Source organism: Nicotiana attenuata, chromosome 3 (genome assembly GCF_001879085.1).
Source record: "Nicotiana attenuata strain UT chromosome 3, NIATTr2, whole genome shotgun sequence".
Taxonomy (NCBI): domain Eukaryota; kingdom Viridiplantae; phylum Streptophyta; class Magnoliopsida; order Solanales; family Solanaceae; genus Nicotiana; species Nicotiana attenuata.
The window spans coordinates 51,678,093-51,690,479 of NC_031991.1; the positions used below are offsets into that span (position 1 = coordinate 51,678,093).

General features: G+C 36.3%; 1 pseudogene; it reads left to right on the top strand.

Moving 5' to 3' along the window:
* On the top strand, positions 783 to 2,305 carry LOC109224369 (annotated as a pseudogene).

Below are 12,387 nucleotides of genomic sequence, written 5' to 3' on the forward strand. Positions count from 1 at the left end.
TAGATGCTTCTGTCACTAATTGTTCAAAACACATTTTTTGGTCTAAGTAAACATTTAACTCCCTCTTCAATTTAAATGGAACCCATTTGACTGGGCACCGAAGTTTAAGAAAAGAGAGAAGACTTTTTGAACCTTGTGAGTAAAAATGGGCACTGTTTTTGTTGGCTATAAATCGGCCATTAAAGTTAAATTGTTTCCATATAAGGAAAGAGGTTCATCTTTTGGCACGACTAAAAAAGGAAATATTCACATAAATGAACAGAGGAGTATTAAGCATTGACTAGTCTCTGAGTTTAATTTCTATCCACTATTCATTGTCTTATGTAGAAGACAGAATTAAAAGGGAATAACATTCTTTATTGATGTATTCTGGTACAGCAATGGGAAAAATAAAACAATAGATAAAATTCCTATCTGAAGATAACTTTATGAAAAAAACATTACACCCTATGCATTAACCTTAAAAAGAGAAACAAAAAATCCCCCGAAGCAAAACCAAACAAGAAAAAGTGAAAATCCTCTGAAGGAAATGGAGAAAAATTATGCGGAAATGAACATCTTGCATTGACTGTAATTTAGTTTCTTTCCTTTTTCTGGAGGCAAAGCCAATTTCTTTAGTTTTCATTTCCAGTTGAGTTTGCTTTCAGCTAAAAACATGCACACCAAAGCTATTACCAAAGGAGTTTCTGACCCTGTGTGCTCTCAAATTCATGTATCTGGACCGGTACCCATGTCTGCAAGAGGATTGTGAGTTCTTTGGTTTCGCACACTATTTTCCGCAAATGGCTATCGGGATGTCATCCTCTCTTTGTTGGATCGAAGATGGATTGTTTAAGTTCAGATTGTTTTCTGGTTGCCATATTGTAACAACGATGGGATGGATCTTGTTCTGGATGAAGAGGAGTATTTAATTCTGCTTCTAATAGTTCCTCCTTGCAAGATTCCCCATCAGATCTGAACTAACCATATGAGATCCTTTTCCAGCTTAACTCTCTCATTACGACACACATAAAATTAGTCCTTGTGCTTTAAAACTGATCTATTGAAGTTCTTACAAATTAGAATTGGACACTGCCAATGATATCCTTTCAGAAATGCATAAGTCATCAAACTGTTTCAGGCCTGGCCATTCATCAAGACACGCTTGCATGTATTGGTAAAACAAACATAAGAACCAACCTTCATCGTCTTTACAGAAGGTTAGTAATCAAACATGGATGAGTGTTCACAGATCTTGGTAACACCATCAAAGGTTACTGCCTGGCCCAAGCTTTGAAACCTCCATACATCGTAAGAACTTTGCATCAACATGCTTCGATTTCTTGAGAGTAACTTTTTAGAGGGGAAGAGGATTGGGTAAACTTTCTCCTAATGCTATTTCTATGAGTGTTTGAACAAGATATCTTTGCAAAGCCTTTACAAATAAAATCTATCATCGATTTGTCTATCCTTCGAGATGGACTTGTTATTGCGAATAAAAGATTTCTTTATCCTGGCTTCTCAGGCTATCAGCTACGTTCAAATTCAGTTGGATGTTTTGCTTCCAATGAGTATGTCAAGGCAGAAGAATCAGAGAGGATGGCATGCTTCAACAAGATTGTAGTGTTCTCGAAATGTGCTGCAAGGATGGGTCAGTTGTTTAGCACCCTCTTTTCAACAATGGAGAGTCCAATCGCCGCATGTTGAGATGTCTTCCAGATATTGACAGAAACCTCTGATGCGTTAAGTTATTGCTTCTCAGATGGCTATTGGGAACAAGATTTCCCAACTTTTGCCAGTCAAGTTAAAGCTCAGAAATGTGGATTGAGTATACCCCATCAGCATTTCAAATACGATATGGTGGTTATAAAGGCGTGATAGCTGTGACCGCAATTCCTCTCGAAAGCTATCTCTACGTGCAGTTATGCTCAAATTTGAATCAAAGAACAGGATGCTTAATATTACCAAGTGGATTGATCGCATGCCTTTGACTATCTGAACCGGAGATTGTTATCCTCTTATCTACGTGGGTAGAGATAAATTTATAGAGACCTGCCTAAATATAATCACTCCATCTCTGGGCAAGTATGTTGACCACTAATGAGGCACGCTTAGACGTTTTGGAGAGCATTGTGGGGTGACGTAAAAAGAAATTAATGAGGATGCTGCACCAAGCGGATAATGCGCCCAATTGGGCCTTATCTCTCGATGATGCTCCTAATCCTATTTTGAGAATCAGCTTTCGAAGACCTAAGAAGTAGCGTTCGTATATTCATACCCATAAGGTCGATTTCTAGTAGGATGCTAGAATGAAAAGGATATGTAATTATGCCAGTATGCACGAATCACCATGACTAAGGCCGAGCTACCAAAATGCTCAGCAAAGATTCTATCCAGAAGTGCGATGAAACAACTCAGTAGTAAAGCAAGGTTTGTAACAAAAAAACCCTTTGTCATCCGAGATTGTAAGATATTGAGGCTGTGTATGAGTGGCGTTTAGGAGGAAAATGGCCGCGGTAGATTCTCATTATTTTTCCTCAGAAATTGAAAGGTATAGTTTAATGTTCAGTATACGATATATTGAGTAGAAAAATGTTCAGTAGACAGTATTCAGTGGGACTTTCATATCCCAACTATTTTACTTGATTTGACATGTTCTACCATACCACCTGTCCTGTTCCACAGTCTTCATGAAGACCGATAGAAAAGTTTTTTTGCAAAGGTTTTGGCATCGTTCATGATTAGGACATAGCTAAAATTAAGTGGCGTAGTGCTAATAGATCAATTAAAATTATTTTTGATAAATTACTAATAGCCTAACCCTTACTACCTTGGGGTTGGATGCCGTGCACTTGTTTTTATTAAATTATACTTAATTCTAAGTATGTTCTAGTAGTTGCACTGCATATCTTACTTCTTCTTTGCTGGAATTCGTTGTATTCTGTGATGTTACTAACAGTGTTATTTGAGACGTGTTCAGTAGCTTTGTCTGTCCATATGACAGCTCTTAGATCAGATGAGCTATACCACAAACTTTAACCTAGGTGTATATGCATCACCAGACTTCTTAATGAAGAAGGAAACTTTAATACCATAGCGAGCTTGCCTTGCGACTTGAAATATTAGTTTTCTCCGCCCTTTCACAAAGACTGTCTTTCATTGTTTTCTTCTTAAACATTATTCATCATTAATGTTTTGCATGTGTGAAGATTTGAAAAGGGCTCTGAGCAAGTTGGTTAGTCTTGACCAAAGTCTGTTTTTGGACATTTTCCCTTTCCCAACTTATTATTTTATATGCTTCCACATCCCTCCTCCTTAACCCCTTAAAGAAAATTATAATAGATGAGAAAACATTTTTGAGAGAGAATCAAGACTCTTTACAAGTTTTCGGGTACTGCCAAAGGGGATAAATGTTCTTTTGAGTACTAGGACATTTTGAACGTCATTACAGCCTCATCCAAATGAATGCTCCGGTGTTGATCTTTGATGGAATCTTTATTTCATAAGTTGGGATGGAACCTCATCTCCGTCAAACTGTGACACCATGGACTACACTGGGCGAAGACCTCGTATAATGGATCACGAAGTCCACTCTAGAAGGTTAGCATTTGAACTATTTTCTTCCATGAGTGAAGAACATTTTTTTTTTTCTGATACCTCTCATGATTTTTGGTTGCTTTCCCTGAGGGGGGTTCTGTTTCGCAGATGGAAATTCAGAGTTCTTGTTGATTACCATGATTAGCCGACACTCTTGGTGCGTATCTCTTTACTGCCACATTTGTTCATGCAGATCGTAACCAGATAAAGCTCTGAATCCGAAAATGCCTCCATCGTAGCAACCCTTCACTCTATGCTGGACTTCGCAAAAAACTGGAGCTGCAGAAATGAATGCCCAGGTTCTATAAACCAAGGGAGTTTCCTGATTTCTTGAGAGGTGGGACACAACCCATGTATATTTAAGCTACTAGGGAAGCTTTTATCGTTGCTATGTCAAGTCTTCTGTCGCGGTAAACTCAAATGACCTTGCTCTGTAGAGCTAATCCAGGATGCTTATGATCATGACCTTTTGTTCGAAGGTTATGAGCATTCATCGAAACAACTAAAAAATCACAAAAGAAATTTAACTTGGATAATGAACAGCTTACTCAACTACTATGGAGCAGATGAAAGAGGTGAATACTGACAGGCACATTTGCGCCAGATCTGGTATTTACAGCGTGACAACAGGAAGGTATTTTAACTAAAGAGTCGAATCTTGTTTCTGCCAAAAAAGCCTACCAGAAGGAGGGTGAAAGGGTATCACTGTGTTGCTGCCTAAGAGTATGAAGCAGAAGAAACTGGCCAATCAGGCATTGGATCAAGTTACTTATCATCTCCTAGTTCTTGGCGAAGGAAGTGCTAATGCCTGGGATTTCCCCTGGTGGTAAGGTGACGTTTGCGGATATAAAGTTGCATTAATACCAGAAAAAATCACTCCTATTTTCAAACCATGATGAAAGATACTTTTATGCATGCCCCCTTTAACATGTGTAACCTGCCTTACTAAAAAACAATATGCCCTGTGTTTAATGTAGACTCACATTTCCTGATGGAAGTGCTATTGACTCAATCTGCATCCACCAACAATTAGATGTCTTGTGATTTGGGAGCATAGTCCTTAGCGGAGGTTCTATCGGAAAACAGTATCTAACCTATAGGGTAGGGTAAGGTCTGCTATTCCTGCCCTCCCAAATCTCCAACTTTATGGATTAAACTGGGTTTGTTGTTTTGTTGTATTGGAGCATACAATATTTTTCATGCAAAAATTGGTCATAATTCTAAGACCTTCCTTAGTGTCAAATATATTTCCGAGTAATAATCCTTTCAAACCCCCCAACATTAGAACAAAACAAGAGGCAGCTAACGAGAGCCTCATTTTATGTCTTCATATGGTGTCAAACATGTAAAAAAAATTGTAAAACCAAATTCAAGTTAGGTTCATAATGTAAGTATATGTTATAGCTGCTAGAGCACCACTATTCAATTATCTAAAGTAATCTTACCAATCACTCCTTATCTTTATCTTCTTCCAATGAATATAATTTAGAAATAAAAAAACTGGAAAATACGTGCGCTAGAATACTAGGCATTACAGTTTACAGTTTGGTTGATAGGGATAAAAGCACAAAAAGAATTCATATTAACGGTGAGAGCAATTAAAGGATTATCTTCCACTTCATTTTTTCCCCTCCTTAATTGATAAGGAGGATTTATCTCCACTTGTGAAATTGACAATTCGTGGCAACACTGTTTATTATCCAATAAATTCTTTATCACCAACAAAAAGAAAATCGCAATATTAAAGCAATCTCTATCGCCCATTATCCAATGTTAGACTAAACTTAGGAAAATAGGCACTGTAGTAGCCGCTCTCAAAATTAATAGTTAAAAAAAAAATATTTTTGTATAATATAACATTCGTATTATATACAAATATTATACACTTTTTCGGATACCAAAATTGAATAGCTTCTAGCCCGGGCCTAGAAAGCTAAATAATACCCCTTAAAACTTAGCGTCTAATGGCATTTCATAAAATTTAAGCAACTAACAAAATTATATCATTAAAAATAAAATAAAATTTAAATCAAATTATTGCAAATATATATATAAAAATATTAAGAGTATTTTTTTTGAATAAATAAATGAAGTGTTCGATTAATGGAACCAAAGGGAGTACAAAAATTGCATATTCCTCATTTACATCTTGTTAAATCAATATTATGCCACAAATTTACTACTACAGTTCGCTACCATGGCCAACTCAAATGCTACAAAAAACTAAAAATATGAGTACTATATTAGAAATGAATTACATTATTATAAAATAAAAAAAATGAGCGTTGAAGCTCTGAGTGTTTCATGACCTCATCCCCATTCTCCACCACTGAACTCGTTTTGGGCTATTGCAATTGGCACCATTCAAAGGCCAACTCAAACCGAAGTTGGCCCATCCTTGCCCAAATCCATGGACCCCACAGCTGACCCGGAATCGAGCGTATCTCGTCGAGAAATTCCGCGAGCCCGTTACTCATCCTCCTCTCCGTTATTCCCCTATGACTTCGTCGAAGTTAGTGCATAACTGAGAGAATCATACTGGAATTTCCTTGCTTTCCACTTTTTATTTCCGAGAAACCCCGATGAAAGTCTTCCATCTCGGCCCCGCCGCGAGCTCCGAACCACTCTCCGACTTCAGTACAGCGTTAATTTCCCTTGCCCAACAAGACCTTCCCCACCTCCCATCCGTATCCTACGCCACCACTTTAAAGCCGATGCCTCCTGATGATGGAAAGCAAAAAACAAGCAACGACGCTTTTGGGAATAGCGTCTCCGACATCCTCATCGCTCGCCTCCCATATGTGTTGAAAATTCACGTGCCTCCATATCCAAATCGTTTCAAATTACGAATTACAGAATTCAGAATTCTATGTGTTCACTTGCGATATTTATAGTGGGAGGTTGAATATGTTAAAGTGCTAACTTGTTAGGGTGACTGGACTGCAATACCGTATAAAATAAAACTTAGGCTTACGCTCAAAAAGCCACTTTGAGTACAGATTATGGAATATGTACCGGCTTTAAAGATTTTATAAGGGGATTTTGGATTAGCGGGATAAGGATGAAATCCAATTACTGCCGTCGTTTGACTAGAAACAACTACGCCAATTGGAATTGCTGTCACACTGCACCAGGCAAAAAGTTTTACTTTGCAAATTAGAGAGAGACAACCAATTTTGCTTAATTGTATTTTTCATGCTACGTTGTAAGTTTAACGGTTTTTTTTTTTCGTTTTCAATATTGATGCGAATACCGCCTTTATATAAATATCTTTTGTTTTCAATGCTCCAATTATAAATATCATGTTACTTTTACAAATATCCGGCCTTGTTAATGAATGGTGTAGGACCAACCTAATATTCCGTTCGCATTTCCAAACACATAATTAGCATATATGCGCAAGAATTCAAGTGGATTTGTACAACATTTTGAGAGAAATTCATTCTTTTCTATCGAAATTTTACTTAGCGTATACTATATTAAAAAATATTTACCTATGTTCTCTAGTGTTTAATTTTTAAAAGCATCTAGATTTTCTAACAAATTAATTGCCTTCTTAAAAGACTCTCACACCATTATTATGCCTTCAATTAAACGCGATTCATTATATCATCCCCCCTCTCTCTCCTCTTCTTCTCTCCTTTTTCTTTACATCAAAATCCCTTAAGTCTACACCCAAATCTCCATCTTCTCTCTTAACCACCATTACACGATAGCTTTTATATTATAAAAATATTCTGAAACTTTATGATAATTTGTATAAAATATATTCATAATTTTAATTTGAATCTGGATTAGATACATCAATGCCTCTAAAACATAAATGTATGATTACTGTATCACAATTGTATCTAACTTGTATCTGTATATTAATACCCAAAATAATACCTATATAATACTAATAAAATTAACTTATACAATATCATAACTAGTGATACAAACTGTGACAATTCGTCACGAACGCACAGCTGCAACGCCGACAATATACAATGAATATACAATTCATACATCTGTAATACAATTCTGCAAACAATTATGCTACATATACAATTATAAGTACAATCGCGATACATCCTGAAAAATTGTGACACAATTTATGATCTTCATCTCTTATCCAAGGTTCAATCACAAACTCTACACCTAAAATTAATATATCTATTATAATTGTAATTATGAGTATTATTTTGTTTTATGTAATCATATACAAAGTCACATACGTATTAAAGATTCTTAGAAAGAAGAAAACAAGATTCAAAACTTTACCCACGAACTTGATCTAGGAGCAAAATATTTTAATTTTGCCGATTGTATCAATAGAAACAGAATTTGGGTGTCAGTAAGATAGAGAGAAATTGAATTCAAAAGCTTATGGAAGCGGAAAAGAATCTACAATTAGGGGAAGGGGAGGTGGGGGAGTATTTAACTTTGGCGAAGCAAAAGATTTTAGTAAGCGAGATTTCTTACTATGGTAAGAATAATTTTGGAATGTTAAGAAAGAGAAGATATTTTGTAATCATCTGGAAAAGGAAAGAATCTTAAAGTAGGAGAATTATTGGAAATGGGGCTAGAGTAAGCTAGATTTAAGAGATCTTGAATATTCTTCGATTTTTATGATTTTGTATATACTAGTTAAATATAAATAGTATAAAGAATAATAAAGAACCTAAAATAAAGTGTAAATAGTTTACTATTAAGATAGCTAGGTAAAAAACCCCTTTCATTCGAAAAGGACCTCTCTTCATTTGTTCCTTTCTATCTTTATTTATTATTTTATTATGTGACCTCACTTGGATATTGATAGCCTCTTTAGAATGAAAAATCAAAAAAATAAGCACTGATCAGATTTCCGTAGCAAACAAATGAGGTCGCTTAAGTTTTCAATGACAAACTATAAGATCAAATTAAGAAGGTTTAACCATAAAGACTCCAGATGATTTCTGAGATGGCTTTTCATCCTTAAAAAGTGACAATTTGAAACTGTCGTACATGCCTAAAACACAAAAAGGCACAACTCGCAAACAAATATTGAAATGGACATGCACCATAAGTATAAGGTCAAATAGCGTGGCATACCACTTACGTGGTGGCTATCGAAAAATACCACCGTCCTGATGTCATTGATTTTCTATCATTTTAACTATAATAAATGTAAAATGACATATTGCCCTTGGCACAGTCTTTAACATACTCTTTAGTAACTTTTTACCATGTTGCACAGCACGCTTTCGGCTTTCGTAGAGCACTTTTTTTTCGAATCCTTGATCAGTTTTTAGCTCTAATTTTCTTCAAAAATCCTCTGGTAGTATTGTTTTTACAATAATGTGTTATTTTCACAGTTTCTTATTGTTTGTTTTCGTTATGTTTAAGTTAGATACCGTTACCATTAGGTTTAAATAACTATTTTTTGTGTCATATTTTGTTGTTTCTGATAAATTTAACTCATTTGTTCTAGCAATATTATTATTTTTCAATCCAGATTAATATATAGATATCACCTGTGTGTAATTTTTTTTCCATATTATTATACTGGAGTTGAGTTTGGTCTAGCAATTATACTTATTTTTGTTTCCAATACCAGTATAATAACGGGACTCACATCTATGCTTAATCTTTTCTCCAGATATTATACTGGACGAGTTGAGTTTTTCTAGCATATAGTTGAGTTTTTTTCAATCCAGTATAAATATACAGACATCACGTGTCCATGTTGTAATCTTTTTCTATTCATGATTATACTGAGAGGTTTGAGTGGATACATATAGGTGAGTTTTTTTCCAACTCCAGTAAATATACAACACCACCTGGTGTCGTAATTTTTCTCCAGTATATTATTACTGACAAGTTAGTTTGGCTCTAGCATATAGGAGTTTTGTTTCAATCCAGTATAATATACGGGACATCACCGTGTGTAATCTTTTTTTCGATTATATTATACTGGAGGAGTTTGACGTTGGCTAGCATATAGTTGATTTTGTTTCAATCCAGTTATAATAGTTACAAGGCATCAACCGTGTTGTAATCTTTTTTCCAGTTATATTATACGTGGAGAGTTGAGTTTGGTCTAGCATAATAATGATTTTAATAGTACAGACATTCACCTGTGTGTAATCTTGCTTTCCATTATTATATACTGGAGGAGTTGAGTTTGGATAGCATATAGTTGATGTTTCAATCCAGTATTAATATACAGAATCTCACCTGCTGTAATGTCATTTGTTCTATTCGATTATTATACTGAGGCAGTTGATCCGTCCGCTTTGTAGCTAGCAATATAGTTGAGTTTGTTACAATCCAGTAATAGTTATCAGGACATCACCTATGTAATCTTATTTTCCATTATAATAGACTGGAGGGTTAGTGACGAGATAAATGAAGCAGTTATAGTTGTATTTGTTTTTCAATCCAGTAAATATACAGGACACCACCTCGTGTAATGTTTTGTACTCCAGCTATTTATTATATGTCACGACCCCAAATGCCGGGCGTATGCGCACCCAATCACTAAATGCTAGGCGCAAGCCCACCATTACTCTCTCAACCCGGCATAAAGCTCAAAAACCAATAATCAGATTACTTAAAATTAAAATAGTAATACTCATAGTAATAATACTCAATTAAAACAATTACGGAAATACTGAACATAACTGTAAATCCCAAAGACCTGGGCGTCATGGTCTAGAGCCACTAACTAAATACAGGAAGTCAAAAAAAATCCTCAAAAGTAAGTATGTTCAAATACGGAAATAAAAAGGATAAGGAGGAGTCGGTCCTGCGGACGTCAAGCAGCGTACCTTGACTACTCATGGAACTCTGAGAAACCAGCGGGTTGTAGCTCAACTAACTCCCAAGTACCTAAATCTGCATCACAAGGCGAGCGAGTAGGGCGGAGTACTACCAACTCAGTGATAATAAGCATATAAGAAATGTACTGGAAATAAGAAATCCACGGAAATGCCACAACAAAGTTAAAGCATAAACTAGCCAGTCAAACACTAACTACGAACCCAACAGCAAAACAACTTCAGAACATATCACAAGTTAATTTATAAGAGTGCCAAGCAATGCAATGCACATACGCCTTGCGCTAGTAGACCAATCCATTTAACACGTCGACGGCGACTCATCTGGGGTGTGTAACAGACTTCCGAGGTAGGGCTCCTCAGCCCAACGCAATATAATCCATTACCATTCGCGCGGGCTGTGCAGCCCCAATCCATACTCAGTCCACAATATATCATATGTAAGTCACGCTGAGAGAATCAATTAATTTCCAGATCCGAATTTCAATTTAAGAGAAGTATACTTATAATATTAATAAACTCAAAATAATGACTTAGCATTCCATAACAGTGATTTAAACACAGGACTGAGGATCAATGATTATACTAAGCATGCTTCACAAATGACATTCATCTCTAAGGATGCTACATATCGTCACAATGGCCCACAACACGGGGCAATAAGCCCGCGAAGTATAATTCAAGTACAAGGGTGGCGTACAGCGCCAATATAGAAACATTCTGTCGCGGCGAGACTAATGTCTCAATCCCATTCGATGAACTAATCCCGCACCTGGCCAGTTGGTGCGAGTTCACCCTAACAATAGCGTCAGCAATGTGAATAACGCGGGGTTTTCAAAAACCCTCAGCCATCATATACACCAACACTACTCACCTCTAACCGGCCGTAGACTGGTCCGCAATGCCTTTCCCTTTGTATCGACCTCCTTGGCCGTCGAATTCTAGTCAAAATCACAGGCGAAAACATAAATTAGGCCGTTAAAGAAACATAACCCAATCGAAATAACTCGAAAAGTACTAAAATTCACGAAGTTGTAAAACCCGAGCCCCGGGGCCCACTTCTCGAAAAAATTCCCGAAAATCACAGCCAACGGATTCCTCGTCCTCCCACGAGTCCGTACATATAAAGGTACCAAAATACGGAAAACTCAGAATACCTCTCAAATCTTTCAAATCTTATTTTCTAACCCTAAGGTCCAAAATCCCCAATTTTACACCTGCAAAAAACATTATCTAGGCTCATTATTCGATGATAATCAATATATGTCATGGACAGTAGAAATAATCACAAGGTACTAAACTCAAATTTCCCAGATTTCTTGCTCAAAAATCGCGCCCAAGCCGGTGTTATTTCGCATAAAAATACTATAAAAAAAAAATGAGCAGAAACGAGCACTTTTAATAAAGCAAGCAAATCTGGTCGACTAAAGACCCAAATCTGGTCGCTAAAGGTTCTAATCTGGTCGCTAAAAGTGCCACACCAGACCTGATGCACCAGTACTCTTTAATTTCACTAAAAAGGCTCTAACTCCTTCGTACGAACTCGGAATTAGACGATTCTTGTTCCTATGAGTCACAAATAATAATACGAACCACAACCCTTCAATCGAAACTCAATTCGGAGCTCATTTGCCCAGTGCGATATCCATTTCGCTCGTTAAACAATTACTCATGTTTCGCGTCAAAAACCCAATCGCGACTTGATGAAATTAGACCAAAATTTCCAGATCAGTCCTATAATTCATTATCAAAATTCTGGAAGTCTCGGAATCAAATTTGGATCTCTAGAACTAAAAATGAACCTTTAGATCATTACATTTATGCTCCAAACGGCAAAAATCTTTCAAAAACTCTTCCAAAATTTATCAGAGCCTCATGGGATCCCAACAAAGTATACTAACAAGTCCTATAATATATTACGGACTTGCTCGAGGCCTCAAATCACATCAAACAACGGTAAAATCATGAATCAACCTCCAATCCAAGCTTTATGAACTTTAGAACTTCCAAC